General features: G+C 44.6%; 1 protein-coding gene across 7 annotated transcripts in view; it reads left to right on the forward strand.

Annotated features, from left to right (window-relative positions):
- The first annotated feature begins 4309 nt into the window (after positions 1–4309).
- Positions 4310–18185, forward strand: part of ARPP21 (cAMP regulated phosphoprotein 21) — a 191655-nt gene continuing 177779 nt past the window's right edge. For 5 of the 7 annotated variants that reach the window (XM_068405651.1, XM_068405641.1, XM_068405648.1 and 2 more), the window contains exon 1: positions 4310–4506. The gene's annotated coding sequence lies outside the window, so the exon portion shown is untranslated. The remainder of the gene's footprint in view (positions 4507–18185) is intronic. The other 2 variants (XM_068405649.1, XM_068405650.1) reach the window with 1 other exon arrangement.

The raw sequence follows: 18185 nt of genomic DNA on the forward strand, positions 1-18185 counted from the left end.
TCATTTCTTCTCCCACATTGCATCACAATTTAAAAATCAGGTTGCAATCTGGTGTTACCTCCTCGAGACCCATTCTCTTTCTTGTCTTGTGTGCCCCATATTTTATTGCAGTTTTGATATCTATTTTCTGCCTGTGTATCTTCATTTCCCTGCCTTCACATACCAGCAATTCTGTTAATCGTGATTGTGTGATACTAATTGCTAAGAAGTTTTAGAGACCTGATTGTGGTCAGCACAAGCTTGTGCCTGGGTAAGTTTTCGTCAAGCAGAGGGATTTCCAAAAGGTGATGCGTGTACCATGGGAGTTACGTGAGTTGCTCCGAAGCAGTACCCAATACAGGGCTGAACCAGGAGTAACCTTTGCCAATAATGCTGCTGCCATTGATGCAGCGTTGATGAACTGTCAAAAAATATATAAAAATTAAAAGTGTATTGTGTTCCTGGTCTAGGATCTGATTATACTCTGCATAGCATGATATGAATTTCCTCTGATGAGATGCCTTACACTTTCCTAAACTCCTTTTCTGACTTAAAATATTTTGTCACTGTATTTTTCCATCACTCAGAGACACATTTGGGTTTGCGAGTAAAAAGCATTGGAGCTTTTTACCTCTCTGCTGTTTGGGAGATGTGCTTTCATCTGCAGGTAATATATACAGTGCAGTTTTCCATGTGCTTCTCTTCCTTCCGTGGCTCCGTCAGTCGCTTCAATTCATGCTGTATAAATTCCTTTAAGATATCTCAGTAACACGCCCGTGTAACTGTGTGATTAGGTTCTTGCCTTGACCTCTGTTGTTGTAGGAGATGTTGAATCCTAATGAAGGGAACATGAGGATGCTGACGGATCCCTGCTTTTGTGTGCTCACAACTCCTACCCCCAGCGCAGCGCTGCACTCTGATGTGGTGAGGGGCTGCTGCTCTGAAAGCAGGTGCAGCAAAGTCCTGACAAGTTATTTTAGAAACCATTAAACCAATCTGTCACGTGAGGCTTGGCCTGGAATTAATTTTGTGCTGACCTAATGATCAATCCAGCCTTCCCCAGAGTGGTAGAGACGGCATAATTACAGAGTGCTGTAGGAACGGAGCGAGGACATTCTGGAAATCTCACTTCAGGACTCAAGCTACTGCTCAGCCTTATCTCCCACAGCACAGCCCTGCACTTCACACATCGTTCTGCACACTGGAGGGAGAACGGCTTCTCTTGCTGTTTTCAGATGAACTGATAGACTTAAACTGAAATGAAACAAAAAATTGATGATTATTAGTAACCAGAGATGAGAATAGATCAGTGTGCATCAAAATGTTCCAATTTTTCTTTGGGTAATGAAAGGGTGGCTGACAGAGAGTTCAAAAATAAGCCTCTAGTCTAGTGATGAAGGCATTCTGCCAAGGTAAAGTCCTGTTGCGGAAATATGTGAATATTCCCTTGTACGTACAGGCTGGAAACTTGCGTGTTGCTTTTGTCTTATTCATGAGAATTTATTCTACCTATTCTACTAAAATAGCAGCAGTTTGAGATTGCAGACATCTCCCTCCAAGGGCTTTGTAGCTGTAGCTTGGTGGGTAGGGCCTTTTGTTAGGTTCAGTTCCCTTTAGACAGAGAAGGGAACCTAACTTATTTTTTTCATATACTGGGTCACTGATCTAACCATGAGGTGTTCTGGCAAAAAAAAAATAATAAAAAAATAGGAGAGAGACATAAGCTGTGACCTCGATTGGCCTAATCTTCAATATAAACTGCAGTCCCAGCTGTTTAGTACTGCTGTGACAAAGTACAACTGGGTCCACCCAGTTACAGGTGTTTGGAACAGTTGTAGTGAAAACTGGAGGCAGCTCCACAACAAGGCAGAAGCCACGTGTGGCTTTTGGGTGTCCAGCTCTTGTGGATCTGATGGTGTCTCTGTTTGTCCTCTCATAGCCTTGGGTGTATGTTTCAAAGTACAGGCGTTGGAGGACCTGGACTAAAAAATGCTTTTCCTCTCATTATTGTAATATTGATTCTTGTGATAGTGAGAAAAAAAAATATACATGAGAAAACTCAATAGTAGAGTAAAATTCTCTTGTGGGAATTGCGTGCAGGCACATGCAGGTCCAACACTAGCCTCATGCCAGAGTCTGAGCAGCTTGTTTCATGTTGTAAGTGCTTGCACAATATTGAGTGATGATACCAGCTGGGCTCAGGCTCTTGAATTACAGCTAGACGGTGGCCATGAGGGGACACACTGTGCCTGCAGGAACGACTGGCTTGCTGCTAGGCCAAAAAGCAGAGGGCTGAAGCTGAGACTGAGAAAGAAATAAGTAGTTTCCTGAATCTCTCTGTTGTTTATTATAACTCTCTTGGAGAATATGGGTTTGCATGTCAAATTTTCGTTCTGATATGCTTACCTTCTAATGGCATGTGCTGGTGTATCGTCCCATATATAAGGGTTGGAAGAAGTGGATCTGAATCCACCTTCCTTAAGAGAAATGTTCCTCTCTAGTGGGCTGGATTATGTAGCTTTCACCACCTGACCTCTTTTCTCTGAAAGGCTATAAAATACAAAGAGAATTTTCCATATCTACCAATAATGCAGTTTGAAAGGTTTAAATGTTAAGTATTTGTTTTAAAGGTTTAAATGTTAAGTATTTGTTTTAAAGATTTAGTCTAAAGATAGATGTTCTGGCTAAATGGAAACATTTTTTTTTTTAAGCTGAATGACTTGCATGGTTAGTCATGGAACGAGCAGAGAATACTTGGCTATTGCAGCGTGGTGAGCCCATCCTGATTTGCTGGGGTAAACAAACCGTGCAGCTAGTAGGGAAGGAGAGAACCTGCCCAGATCTTGGTCTGATCGATATATTGCTATCAAAAGAGAGTCTTGGCTGTGGAAATTAATCAAGTTCTTTTCCCTCAGGGATCAGAGGTTACTCAGAGGGTGCAAGGGGAATGTAGGGATTCAGCTGTGTCACATTTTTCTCTCTAATTTAGCTGTCTAGGGAGCCTCCCGTGTTTTGCAGATGTGGAAACATCCAGTTTCATTTTATCTTTCTCGGACTGCAGCAGCTTGCTTCTTCAGAAGCCAAGGTCTCTCTTCCTTTGCTTTTGGTGTTTGTCCCTTTAACTCTCCTACAGTTTCACAAATGCTTCTGGTGTATTTTTAAATTTTAGCTTATAATCACATTTTTTTTTAAAAGGTACCATCTGGTCCCTGACATGGTTTAAAATAACAATCCAGCCAGCACGAAGCTGGCAGCGAGACTTTACACCTTTCACAACCCATTACGAGAGCTTCCCCGCCTATATTTCTCCACAAACGCTGCCACCATCGGGTCCCATTCCCTCCAGATAAGTCTGGCACAAAGCAGGGCCTTGCAGCTCTTGCTTTCCATCCCTGTCATCTTCAGTGGAGATATTTTATAGAAACAAAATGGACGCATCCAAGCAGCTTACAGCTAGGGCTGTGGGAGATCTGCTGTAAACTGCTCAGTCGGAGAATTTGGAGTTGGAGCTCACGTTTGTATTTAAGCTGCCCTCTGGTGCTTATCGCTGCTGCAGTGCACGCCTTCATCGCATCCCCTGGTGCCTGGAGAACCCTGCGATACCCAGGCAGAGGAAATCAAGTGGTGCAAAAATTCCTTAAAAAAAACCCCAAAGTGGCCCAATTCTGTGGGTGTTTTATTTTAAGCAGGACGTTCACATGCTGTGTTATCATTGCAGGTTATGCTGGGCGGGAAGGTTTTCTTGATTTTGTTTTTTTATGAGTCACTTATAGCACTAGCTGATTTTATCTTCTTGCTGTATGCAACAGCACTGTCTTTCATGATGCTTTCCCTGCCACGAATCAAAGCTGCCACAAATCAAAGCATGCCACTAAGTAGTGCGATCGTGCGACCGCGACCCTCGACACGGCTGAGGCTCAGCTTGGTCGTTTCTCTTCCAGCTGTTGGAGGACCTGAGGCTGTCGGTGCCGAGGTAGCAGAGACAGTAAATATGAATATATCCTTTCCTATGTGCAGCCAAAGGACCAAAGCCACTGCAGGAGAGAAAAGCAGGCTAACGTGATGAATGGGAAAGGACCGCACAGGGCTCTGGGCCGCCCGTGCAGGTTACCCATCCGGTGGGATATTCGCTCTTGGTTTTGTTTTCCTCTTACCTAAAGGCTGAGCTGGGCAGTTCTTTCCCCACAAGCTGCTCTGTGCCAGGCTCACCCTCCCGTCCATGCGGGCGGCGCGGGTGGGTAACGTTAGCCGCGCAGCTGATCGTCGCGGTTGGTGCCCCGCGACAGGTGCGGGCCGGCCGCCGCGCTGGAATCCCGCCCGGGCCGATGCCGGCGCTGGCACCAGCCCTCCCATTATATCAGCGAGGGCCGCGTCCCGTCGCCACCATGCCCCGGCCCCCCGGGGCTGGCCCCAGCTGTCTGCGGGCCGTGGAGCGGGGCAGCAGGCGCCCGGGGAGAAGCAAACCGTGACTGCTCCGGAGCAGAAAGCCGGGAGACTCCTGGATGGGACTGCTGCTGTGTGGACGGGGTAAGGAGAAGGTCTCAGCAGGGCCCCGGGCTGGCGGTTTTGTGGCGCTGCTCTTAGAGGACGGAAACACACGCACAAAAATACTAAAAGTCAAGTATCAGCGCTGTGAAATCAGCAGATATGGGTCACGTTTGCTCATCTGTTGGCCATAGTTCCTTTACAGCGCAGCGCTTTGGGTTTGCATGAATTTTAATTGGCGTTCTCTAATTTTAGAGTGCTCCTGTGCAAAGTTACTTTCCGTTCCAGCGGTGATTCGGTGGTGGTGACGTGTTTTAATGATAAACCTGGGAGAGAGAGAGCAAAGGAAATGAAATGTGCTGACTGCACTTGTGGGGAGGTGAAGAAGTGCTGTTGCTCTGCTCTAAAAGTGTCTGATCTGTCTGCTCAGGGGTAATATCTTAAGGTCTCCCATCTACTTTCTTTTTGTTTGGTTTTTGGTTTGTTTTGTTTTTTTCCTGCGTGGTGCCTCGTGCACGCTCACAGATGGAGCGAGGCAGGTTTGCTTGGGGAGTCGAGCAGGCTCTGTCTGCAGTGTGACAGCCTGATACTGCTGCTGCTTCTAACGTAAAGAAAAAAAAGCAAAAATAAGAAAAGAGGCTCGTCTCTGTAATTCGGTGATCTCTGCTCTGAATTGGAGCGCTACCAAGGGCAGAAGGTCGGCCCCAGATGTGCTCCTGGGGAGTTAGATTGATGCAAAAGACACTAAAAATGAGTGGGAATCTCTCTTTTGACTTCGGTAGGCTTTGGATCAGTGCTGTCCTCACTATTTCTTTCTACGGGTAGCGGTGAAACAGTTTTCTGGAAGTTGTGGAATAAAAAAGCACTGTCTGGGCCAAAGAAATGTAATATGGAACTGATGAGGAAGCTCCAACTTCACAGGTGTCACAAGTGTCAGGGGCGGTCCAGCTCTACATTTCTTTCCAGGAGAGGTTTTTGGTGAGTCCATTAAAATTTGAACATGGTCTTGACAGGAAGGAGAGAAACTGCCTTTTCTCAGTGCTGCTTGTGACAATTGCACGTGGGGCCATGCCTCAAAGCGTGCCAGAGGCTCTTTGCTGCAGGAATCGGAACATCTTGAGGTGTTCCTGGGCTGGTGTCTGACCGAGGACATTGTGCCACTGTAATGCTATTACTGTCCTGCTGCTCATGACCTCTCCACAGCCAGCACTGCGCTGGGGGCTTGCTGTGGTGGTTTGGCAATGAGGACACTATGTAAACTATGATAATCCCATACATCTTGTAATGCCCTGACTCATGCTTCCAGCCAAACCTTTCTGCAGTTCCCTCTCTGCTTCCCATCGCCCACCCACTCTGGTTTCTGTTCCTCTTATTTTGATACATGAAACAGAATTTGCTGCGCCTCAAACCAGTGCTTCAGCCATGCCTGAGCAGGAGCTTCCACACAGGGATGGGCCAGAGCCGAGGGCTGGGGGAGGCGTGCCAAGGCACAGGGCAAATACACGGCCATCTGCCTTTGGAAGTCGTGTATTTGCAACTTTGAGAGTGCCTCTCTACGCAGCTCACAGAGAGGCCATTTGCAAATTTGATGCCAGTTTTTAAATACAAGATGAACGTGGATTTTACTGCCACTCAACTCGGCAGCTAAGAGTCCCTCGGGAGAGATGCAGAAGTCTGTGTCCCTGGAGAGCCAGGTCTGTTGCCTTGCAAAGGATCGTGCATCCAGCTAGGAAAGCATGTGGAACTCCAGTGGTGTTGGGGTCGTGCTAGAATAGAAAGTGCAGGAGACAGGACAGCACGTTAATAAAAGGTTTGTTTTATTTTTGTAACCCTTATGAGAAAATGCTGTTACAAAAGTCTGAGAAGAATAAAATGTTTATCCTAGAAGTTAGAGGGCACATCTAAAGAAGTTTTGCAATTGACCTCTCGTAACAAAGCAGGCCATGCAGTCATTGCTGTATCTGCACAATTTTTTTTAATTAAAATTATGTATCAGTTTCATAGGAGACTGTCATTATGGGTTTATGGGCTCCTGTGTTACATTATGTACTGCATCACACTCCTAGCTTACCCTCCCATCATTCTAATAATTTCTTGGGCATTTGGCTTGTAATGTCACTGCAACATATTCTGAGAAAATCCAGTTACATTTCTAAGCAGCGTGGGAATCCCCTCCGTTACTGCAAACGCATTACCTGGTCAGAGCTATTTTAATTTGGTGACAAGGAAATAGAAGAATATATTCTAATGACATAAACATCTAGCTAGTGAGGAAAACAATCCCTTTTGCTTCTTCAACTGTTAGAAACATCTGCCTTTTCCTACGCCCTAGGAGTGTGTATATATATATATATGCATTAGAGAATATGATTTCTATAATATACAAAAGCATGGGCTACTTCCTGGCACAGAAAAGCCGTTGATGGTCTGTCCCCCCCTCACCAGGGTTTAGAGATAAACAGCATTTCTCCCTTGCTCTCTGGCAGGGAAACTGGGAAGAGAAGACTGGGACAGATTTTCTAGCAGATCCTCCCCAGAGCAAAGGCGATTTCCAGACAAGTTTGTTTACAGCTACAGTTGTGTATTGTTTACAAACTCTCACCTCCTAAAAACCAAAAGAGGGAGGGAAAATTGTTGGAAATGGAAAAAGAGTGCATGAGTGATCTTACTGGAGGCACAGAGGTACTCAAGTGGACTACATGACCCATTCTTCTGAGGAGGGCACAGCCATGTGGAGCTGGGTCTGTTCTGTCCAGGTGCCTCCTGTTCTTGCTTCACTTATTACTGACAAGCTTCACTGACAAACTGGGGTAATGTTAACATGTTCTCACTATAAGTGATCACATTTAGATGGCTGTCTTGAATCTAGATCTGTCTTGGATCTGTCTAATGCTGCGTTTCCTTTGTTACTTCCCTGGCAAGTTCAGCCATCTCTCCATATGTTTCTTAAAGGAAGAAGGAGGTGAGGTGTTCACAAAACAGGCGGGTTGACATCTCTTATGTTAAGGGGATGTTGGTAGGGAAGGCTCATAAAGAAGGTGCCCCCTTGGACCCTTAACAACACCTTGGCAGCTCCAGGCAGGCCAAGTGGTCGTGGAAGGGTGACGAAATGGAGAAGAGCAGCAGCCCAGGTCCCCAGTGTCCGCACTGGTGCATTCCCGTGCAGTGCAAAGGCCCAGAGCGGGGAGCAGGGTGGGTGACTACCCGTGATGGATGATGTTGAGACCTCAGAGGGGAAATGATTTAATAAATGGTTGTTCTGCCACAGTAGGAAATGTTTGTGTAGAAGTGACAGGTAATAAATAAGCTCACGTTGCTATAGATCCTCCAGGCAGTGCCGGAGCAAAAATACTTTCTGATTTTCTTTCTCTAAGGGGAAAAAGGTAGCGAGGCAGGGACTCTTATTTGTAATAGCCAGGCATGAATAAAACCGTGTTTGCTGCATATAGTCAGTGTAATCTAAGGCTGATCCAGACCCAAGTCAAGTACTGCTGCAGCTGTAGGTTCTCAGTTGTCATAGCTAAAGTTACAAAACAACTTCCCTTGCGGCTTGTCTAATGTCACTGTCTGGAGCTGAGGCCTCGCTGCTGTATTCGTGGTTAAACACCTTCTTTTCTTGCACTTATTATCAGGGCTGCCAGGAGGATGGGGACAATCAGACAGTTTGCCCCAGGCATTGACTCATTATATGTGATACATGGTAATATACGAGGTCCACAGACTCAACTTCTGCCCTTGAGTTTCCAAGTGTCCCTGTTTATAATTTTCTATAGGATTTTACTCCCTCTCCCCTCCATTTTTGTATGAATTTTCCTCTCTTGCTCATTTTTATTTGAACAGTGGAAACCAGACCTCTGTTGCTGCAATGGTCAGTTAGGTAGGCTCTCCAAGCTAGTTTTTGCTGGATAGATAATTATTACTTGGATGCAGTATTACAAAATTAATAAAGACTTTGGTTAAGAAATCTTACTAAGTGATTTAGCAATCTGGAAGTGATTGTTCAAGAAACAGGTTAGCATCTCGTGTTTTTTTTTAATAAAAAAAGGAGTGGGAGGAATATACTGGCTATATTTTTAACATCCTGAGGTAGCTTCAGAAGTCCTACCCACAGTCCCCTGACATCTGTGAAACAATGTCCCCTCCTTTTTATTTTCCTTATAAACACCTAAGCAAAGCATAAGAAATTACATACTGAAAAAAAATTAACATATGTGTCTGAGGGTTAGTGAGCAGCCAGAGAACGAGAGTACTAAAATGATCTGCCTAACCTCAAAGTTTAAGGTCTTGTACAGTGTGTTTCAGAATACTTTCTGCAGAGTTTTTGTTGGTGGCTTTTCCCCCCTCAAGAACACCACTCGCTGTAACGACAGCTATGCAGCTGCCCACATGTAAAGGACAACTATGCTGCAGAAAAACCAAAAACCCAAACAAACCAACCAACCCCAAAACTCAAACCTCTTATACAATTGAGCTCTAGTTTCCAAAGATTACACTGCTAAAACTATGAGATTTTGTGGGCCACTGGTAACCAGAAGGGATGGTGTTAGTGAATAAGGGGGGGGCCAGAGGAGCATTTAATATCCCCTCCCAGATGGGGTGCTGGTGTCTGTAGTGGGACTACTAGGACTGTCCAAGAGAGTTAGTGTTTATAAAATCAGCATTGAAGTTAAATGGCATAGCACATGTGTCTTCATACATTTGTAATTTTAGAAGCTTTGTCATTTCAATGCCTTCTCGTGCACCTAATTACGTATCTCCCATTTTCTCATCCGTGAGAAAGGGTTCTGGGACTTAGGACTTGGCAGGGAGGGAGGATTATTTTGGAATAGGCATGTGGTGACCTATGATTTGACTTACAATATTAGGCAATGGCCCAACAGTTGCTATATAGACCTCCTGAGTACCAGCATTTGGGAAGGGAGGTCTACAAACCAAACCAAAGCATTTTTTCCTGAATGTGTCCCATAACTACAGCAGCTCAATGTGACTGGAGAGATTCTTGCTATTTCCCGTGCTTCTGCAGCACACTAAACCTAAGCTAACTGGATTTTAGGATTAGTTGCTGTTCAGCACAGCGCTGGCATCGTAGGATTATAATGCAGGACTTTCTGATCACAGGAATATAAAATATTAAATCCTTGAATATAGTTTCCATAATATTGCATTACGGCTCCCTCCTCATTAATCTGTTGTTCCCTGTATTTTTAATGATCAAATAGTTGTTCTGTTGCAGATAACCCTAATAGATCTAAATCTAGTTGGTAAGCAAGACTACCAAGTTTTACATAGGAGAAAAAATGGGGGTGGAGGAAGTATGTGTGTGGGGAGTAGATAATTATATACAACGTATATTAGTTCCAACATCATATTTATCTCAATTATAATAATCTGTTTGAGAGATAAAGTTTCCCTAGAAGACAGCTAACTGATAGCAGTGGGGTTATCTGGTTTGCTATTGTTCTTTTTTTTTTGTAGATTTTATATGCTTTACAGACTGGTTGTGAATATGGTGATCGCCACTTTACAGGTGAGGGTTCCAGTTAGAGGGGAGCACCAGGTCTGCTGCCACCCATGCTATGTCCTCTTTGACTTTGCAAAGAACATTTTGACAGCCACCCATAACACTGCTCCCCATTGCAGGCTCCAAAGAGCACACTTGTATCTGGGGGTTGAATTTCAGCCCTACTGCTCTCCTCTTGCTGACAGCGCAGTAACGAGCTGAAACAACAACACGCCATTCCCAGGGCTGCGTGGACATTGCTAATGCCAATGATAATTAAAGCTTATTTGTCGTGGCAAGGTGATACTTGTCTATTATGCCAGATCTTATGCTGTTAAACAGGAAAATCTCTACTGACTCTCATTTCACTTAGGAAAAAAAATACTGAGCAAGAAAAAAAATCAATATTTTTCAAAGTGGGAAGGTATGTTCATCAGGTTTCTGAGAGAGACTGGAGGCTAAATACAAAGCCTTACATAACAATTAAGTTTGAGAAATTTTGCCTTGAAATTAAAATCCTTTCCCTCTTCATGCTTCTAAACACTGGGGCTATAAGAGCAGTGTCAAGCCAATAAGTTGGGGAAGGGCAGGGAGCTGAGCTGGTTATTACCCTCCCAACTGTTTGTCAAGCCCTCAACAACACCCTGGATTTAAAGCCCCGTTGGTTGTGCGAGAAGAAGACGTGTGGAGCAGCAAGAGCAGTTTCTTTGGTTGGTACCAGTTATTTGTGGTAGTGGTGTTGGCAGGAGACAACACAAAGTTTCAGACCCCAGCTTGCTGAGATGAGTGAACGGACCTGAAGAGCATCCTTGGCTTCAGCGTGGCCCAGGCAATGCAATTATAGTCCCAATGTCCTTTGGTAAGCCGGCCTGCCAAAAGGTGGGGAAGTGTACCTAGATGATTTTTTAGAGAAGGATGTAAGTTTGTACTAGAAGTAGTTGGTCAGGAAAACTCAGGCTCTTCCCTCTGTGGAGGTTTGAGCTGTGTTTGGTTACAGGAGAGAGGAGGTCTTGGTGTGGACCCTCCTTCTCTTTTTCTAGCCCAAGGGATAAATAACAGACCCGAGAAACTGCAGTATTTCAACCATGTGCCATTACAGCCTGAACTGAAATCCCAGGATCATACAGCATATTTGGATTATTAGTATTTCTACTACTATTTTTACTTTTGTAGCAGTATTTATATCAGGGGGTCCATAGGCTTGACAGTTTTCAGAAGACATTGGTATGTCTTCTTAAAGCCTGCTTAAAGTCTTGTTCTGACTCCTCATAAAACCTTCTTCTGCATTGCAAGGAGGCTTCAGTGAACATCACAGCTGAGATGGAGTTGGCTTTGGGTGGCAGGTTATGGGACAAAATCTTCCAGCCAGAGCTTCCATGAGCAACACTAGCCAGGGTAGACATCCTCATGTCTGGCCCCTGGAAAGGGAAATAAATCAATCTTCAGTGAGTGTCTTCGTTTAGCCCACACCCAGGGCTAAACAACAGCAGTTTTTCTCTCACCCAATGTCCCTTCCCCAAACGAGGAAGGGAATTGGGGAAAAAGGAAAGGGAGACTTGTGGGATGAACTGAAACCAAATCCCAGTGAAACCAGGACAATGAGCAATTTTATTGACAAATAACTCGGTCTGCGATGTGTGAAAGATCTGGTGCTTTTCACTGAGTGAAAATTGATCTGTGCTGGAGTAGCCAGATGATTCACCATGCAGGAAAAATGAGAAGTCAGGAAATGCCTTGTGACAACCAGTCAAATACAGCATGGGGCTGGTCCTGCTGGTGTCCTAGGTGTTGGCCTCCAGGCCATCAAGTAGGGTCAGAGGATCTCTGCACTGCTCAGATTCAGAGCCATCAGCTCCACAGTTCCTCTCATTTTTTCCTGTTTGCTATGCATAGTGAGGAGGTGGAAGACTATGTGTTCATCTAGCTTGGGAACCTGGGGAACAGCAGAGACTCTGGGGAAGAAATAGGGCATAAGCACAAAAAGACTCCTCTCTGTGCTACAGCTCCTCACCTTCGGGCATTGAGAGGTCTAGGAGGGGCATCCCAACCGTCCTGTTGGTTAGACATGTCCCTCATGAATTTGTCTAACCTCCTTTTAGGCTTATTTTATACTTTTTGGCCTCTGCAGCATCCTGTGGCTGTGAGTCACAATTTAATTACACCTTGTGTGAATAGGTTCAGTGCTGCACTGGAACCAGCAATTAGTACTTGCAGTGGCGGTGCAGAGAGATGTTTTCTGTGTGAAATGTCCTTTCCATCAGCACTACCCCGTGAGGGGAGCTGCCTGTTGAAGCTCGCAGGAGATGATGGTTCGAGGGGGGAAGGGGCCAGTGCCAGGCATCACATGGCCACTGAGCAAGAGGAGATAGTTAGGTACCATCAGTGTGGGGCCACACACCTTGTGCTACCTGGCACTGGAACAATTAAAGTCACGTTGCTCACTGAACCCCAACAGCTTATTTGGTTCACTGTGGCCATGGAAACACCTGATCTATTTACACCTTCAGTGGAGCGAGTGGCGGTTGGTGGAAGCGAGGAGGGAAAAGGGGGAATGCTTTGAATTTGAATTTTGGAGACTTTTAATTAAGATGATGTATGTGAATGAGTGTGTGTGTGTGCTTGTGAGGGAGAATCAGAGGAACGTGGCCTGAGCAGGCCAGGGGTTCCTGCATCAGTGCAGCTGCAGCACCGTGTGCTCCTCGAGCAAACATGGTTTGCCCAGAGCCTCTGTTTTGCATATGTAAAATAACATTTACCTTCTCGCCCACCATTTCACAGAATCAACCAGCCAGGTTGGAAGAGCCCTCTGGGATCATCGAGTCCAACCATTGCCCTGACACCACCCTGTCAACTAGACCATGGCACTAAGTGCCATGTCCAGGCTTTTCTTAAACCCCTCCAGAGATGGTGACTCCACCACCTCCCTGGGCATTTCCAAAGGTTTGTCCGTGGCTTTCTCAGGTCTGTTGGGAATTCATTCTCCTATCACTTTGACAGCAAACTACTTCACGCTCTTTCTGCAGCGTTCACCCCTGAAGAGGCTCCCGTGTATAGGAATCAGCTCGCTTCACCCAGGCAGGAACGGAGAGGAGCCTCATTCTGCACAAGGGTTGCCCATGCACTTCATGACTCTCAATCTGCTCCTTGCCCATCTCTCAGTACAGCGGGGGAGATGGGAACGAGCAACATCAAGTCATTTGGCCCCATCAAATGGAGCAGATTTCACTTAATTGCAGCTGGGGCTTTTACTCAGGCTGCAGATTCCCCTGACAGGGTAATGGCGTGTAAGCTGGCAGAGCACGGGCACAGCACACGTCGGGCTGAGCTTCCAAATTCTGTTCTTCTGAGGGCATGTGTTAATAGAAATGGGCAAATTAGGTTTCAGAATAGCAGTTACCTGAAATGGAGCCCTAGCTAAAAGAAGAGGAGATCTGCTGGAGAGGGGAAGATATGAAACTCCAGGTGTAAAGACGACTTTTGCAGATACAAGATAATTACAGTGCGTATTAAGAATGAAAGGAACTCCAAGCCTTTAAAGATTTGTTGGGAAATCTGGAGGAAGAAAGAATGTTCGCATTTGATATTAGTGAGAGTCTTTAATATCCCCAAAGCATCTGATTAATAACCATAGCATCAGACCTCAGGAATGCAGATTTGGTAGCTCTTTAAGATGAAAGCTCCCCCTCTGCACGCTTTAAAAATGGTTTTTTTTGATTGCATGTTTCAAAACCATTCATGTTCTGGCAGGTAACAGTTTTTTATCCTGACAGTAAGGGTTGACTGAGGAACAAACTGTGCAAATTCTGTTCTCAAACACCAAAATTAGAGAAAAAATACCATCTGTCTCCTCTCCAGCCTACTCTCCCTGGTCCCAGTAATGCCTTCTAGTCGTGAAGCTGCTAACATGACACACAGCAATGCACCATAATGTGGTGTTTTGTGTGTGCGGAGGGACTGCTGCTCCTCCCCAGAGCAGGCAGGTGGAAGTCCTGTTCCTGGCTGGATGGGGAAGATGTTCACGTTGCCCTGTGCTGCCGTGCCCCTGCCTGGGCTTGGTGGGACTCCTCTTCCACAGCGAAGGCTTTCAGGTGGCGTTCCTGGGAGCTTTCTCCTCGCCCTGCTACAGCAATCAAATTGACAGAGCTTTGACAGCAGCTGTGACTCATTTCAGGAAGAAATCCACTTGAGTGCTCATTATCACTTCAGCATCATTTACATTTTTCCCAGTCGGGGTGAACATTTTGTCGTGACAGGGCACAGGCTGTTTTCCTTTGCCCTGGGAAGCCCGTGCAAACAGACTTTCTACCTGGAAGCTCCTGACAGCAGCTTTGCAGCTGGCTGTCTTTTGTTTCTGACTTCTTTTTTTTTCTCCTCCTTGTCCTTAATGGCTGTCTGGATTTTGGAGACTAGTTACACAACACTGTTTTTTCCCTCCTCCAGCATTGCTGAGCAAATTTCAAGGCCGTGGAGGAGGGGGAGGAAAGACTGATGCACTGAGCCACCTTTGCCCAGCCACTTGTGACTGGGGTATAATAGGTGTAGTTGATTTGAGACTGCCAAGGGTTTGCTGCCAAATTGAATTTTTCATAAACTGATTATTGCAAAGTGCTCTTGGCAGAGGAAGGTTTAACACCTTTCTAACAAGCTCAGCTCAGCACAGCTTGTAAGGGGGGATACTGTAATAATAATCCCCTTCTGGATCCTTGGCCAGGATTTTGGATTTACCTAGAAACTCTTTCCACCCCCATTCCCTCACCCATGAGTAAACCCACTTCAGGTTTTTCATAGCTATTATTGGTGCAGGCATAGGAAGACAACTTCTGGTGTAAAGCAGCCTTCCTCCACTGATTTCAGTGCCCTGAGTTACTTCAGTACTGTGGGGGTGATCGTATGATTCAGGCACAGTCAATTAAAGTTGATGGTAATCTACCCTCACTAACTTAATCTTAGCATTTTCCTCCAAAGAGAGATATGTAGCCAGGGAAAGGGGCTGGCTGAGCTACTCAAACAATTTATATGACAATTTCTGCCTTGTATTTTCTGCTTGCAAAAATACAAATCCAAAAAGTTTTTGGTTTATAAGGCATTTATGCTTCATTTTGTGACAGTGGGTTATAAAATAAGTAGGTAAATTTGGTTCCTCAAGATGCAATGTTGTCCTTGTTGCCTGATAACTGTCACCCTACAAGCAGAGAGAGACCACTTCTGAGGAAGGAGGACAACCTGCTGCCTACAGGCGAGCACCTTTGCTCATTCAGAGACACGTGCTAAGTGGACCAGAGCCTCCAGAATATACTTGACTTGCGTGAGCCTTCAGGGAAGGAAAACCAGAAAACAGATTGCAGTTAAAGCAAAGCTGCTATTTGTAATTAGCCCAACTCATGTTTAGAGCTCAAAAAAATACACATCAAGAGTATTATTTTGGACAAACTACGTCCCTTCAGACGCTGTGGAGGACCTGGTTCATGGTGGTGCCTTGATGCAAACTCCAGCAGGATAGTCCAGGGGGTGGGCAGGGATCCCATGGTGCGAACACATCTGCTGGGCAAACCTGGCAGAACAGATGCTGGGTGTAAGCTATGCTTTAAAAAAATAATAATTCATGATTTAAAACCCCCTACCACTCAGATCACCTTCTTAGCAAGCGTCCTAGCTTAAAATAAATAGTACTTGAGCAAGAGCCACAAGGGGAGAGCATGTCCTCTTTATTATTCTGTTTGCTTTGCTTTTCCTTAATATTTATACCATTAAACCATGGCAGAGCTTCACATGTGCTGGTGACACAGATGCAACAGAAGGCCCACGCTGCTCCAAAGGGGAGACATTTATAGAAACGCCGAGGAGCAGAACAAAGGCACAACGTGCTGCTGGGTCCACCACCAGCAAGTGCTTGTGGGGAATAATCCGTATGGTATAGGGGACACAGGCGGACAGCGCGGCCACAATTCAAAACGATGCCATCTGTTTAGGAAATCAGAATGGTTTTGATCTGCCCCTGAAACGAAAAAAGAAGTAGGAGTAGTGGGGCTTTGATTCTCTTTGGTGGTGCAAACAAGCAAGACGTTTCCAAATGTCTAAGCAGACCCTCTTCTGCTTGGGAGAGGGCAGCTCTGCTAGCCTGTGGGGCAGGCAGGGGAACTGGTTTCACATTTACAAGAATTGTGAATTAATTAAAGCAATGTTGATATTTATCATTCAAATTTTTCCACTACAATTTTTTAGAAACATTGCATAACTTGAAAAATTTTGTGGACCAAAAAACTACAAAAGCTGGGGGGGAGAAAAACCTGCGTGAGGTCAAGTCAGGGATTCGTCTTGTTTTCATTTTACTCCAGAAATTTTCTTTTTGCTGTCCGTTAGCATGCATTTTGAAATGAAAAGTCGTTTTGATTTGAAAAATGAACTTTTGTAATTAAAAGTGAATTTCAGTGAGACGTTTTAAATGATATGGGATGTTCGCTGAAGATGACCTAAAACCAATGCCAAATCCTCTCAAAAAATGCTTCATCGAGTACTTTCAGCCAGCTCTTCTCAGCCCATAGACATTATCTATAGCAGCAGGAGTTCTGGTGTTAAAACAGAAAGTGCATATGATGAAAAACTGTCACTTCAGCCAGATAATTCATAAATATTAAGGATAGTTGTTTGGCATGATAAATGATATTGAAAATCACTATGTGGTAGGAGAGGAAAAATGGCAGCTGTGAATGTGCTATAGTTAAGTGGCCAAAGACTTTGGCAGTAAAAATTCATGTATTTGTTGTTCTAACAAGAAAAACTATGTTTTCTTCTGGTTTTAACATTTCAGACATAATAATAATATGCCAGTAATTAAGAGTTTAAAACAAACAAGAAAGCCAGAATAATTAACCATTAGAAGTTTTTCTGTCATTCCAGGGCCTAAAATATCAGCAAAGATGGGTGAATGCAGGTTTCCTCTTCTGGGGGATGGAGCAAGCAGTGTAGGTTTTTCTACAAAAACATAAAAAAAGTTTATTTTGTTTTAGAAAAAAGTTTAGGATTATTTTTCTGATTTTTCTCTTTTAATCAGCTAAGGAGGAGAGGGAAAGAGAAGCTGCAGTTGCAAAGTTCAACAGTTTCATTAAAAAAAAAAAAGTAAAAAGATCTTTCATTTCTTCAAAAAATGTAAACTACTCCTAAAGAGCAGTATATGGAGATGGCCCAGAATAACCAAGCCTTCTGTTGTTTCTCTGCAAAAACACTTGTATCTGCAGTGTAGCTCGAGAGAGATGCGTCTGTATCCGCCTCTTTGAATCTGGAGTCTGTTTCTTTTGGTGAGAGCTGGGCGAGGAAGATCATGGCATGTTTCACTTCTTGTTCTCCCTCCCTCCTAACCCTTGTGTGTGTGTACATATATATATATATAAAAAAAAATATGTATATATATATAAAAGAAAATGCATTTTGAACTCTCCTCCAGACGGAGGGTGGCTTTTAAGAAGCAGATGTCAGGATCTGCCCTGCCTGGTACCTACACACCACGCAGTTCTTGCACTGAAGAAGAAGGTAACTTCAAAGACTAAGATGCTCTTTCTCTTCATCCACAAACCTCCTTACAATGAGTGCGTTGCTGGAGCAGAGGAAAACAGGTTTGTGAAAGGGAGTGCGACTGCAGTGTTTTTCATAACATGTTATTCATCCTCAGTGCTTTCTCCCAGCCTTCTCCCTGTCCCCCCACTGTCCCCAGCAGGACTGGGGACACGGTACCGGTGTCTGGAGTCACCGAGGCACAGGTCAGGTGAAACAGGGACCGTAATGTTTCAGGTTTGCCCACTCTGCCTTCACTAGGTCTGAGAAAGCAGACAGAGAGTGATTTGGTTCTTCAGGTTCATTCTGGTCTTTTTGCCTTTGTAAACATAGATACCAGATTTGGGGGGAGAAAAAAAAAAGCTCCACATCCATTTCAGAGAAGAAAGCTGAAGTGTTGTTTTCATTCTGAACTGGGAACAGAAATGCTCTTGACTTTCTCAAGGCACAGAATCCTAAAAGTTCACTCGACATCCTATTTTACTGGCTTTTCACTTCTGAATTTATTTTCTCTATTCTCCTCTGGTATGTCGATAGCACACAGTGCTGGTTTTCATCTTTCATGTGGTCTTTTTTGCAATAGCTGAAATACTTATTTTAATTGATTCTTTTTTTAAACCTTAAGAGCAGCTGTTTCTTGGTGTTGACTAGCACATCTTAACATTGCTTGTAG

The sequence above is a fragment of the Nyctibius grandis genome, chromosome 7 (genome assembly GCF_013368605.1).
Source record: "Nyctibius grandis isolate bNycGra1 chromosome 7, bNycGra1.pri, whole genome shotgun sequence".
NCBI lineage: Eukaryota > Metazoa > Chordata > Aves > Nyctibiiformes > Nyctibiidae > Nyctibius > Nyctibius grandis.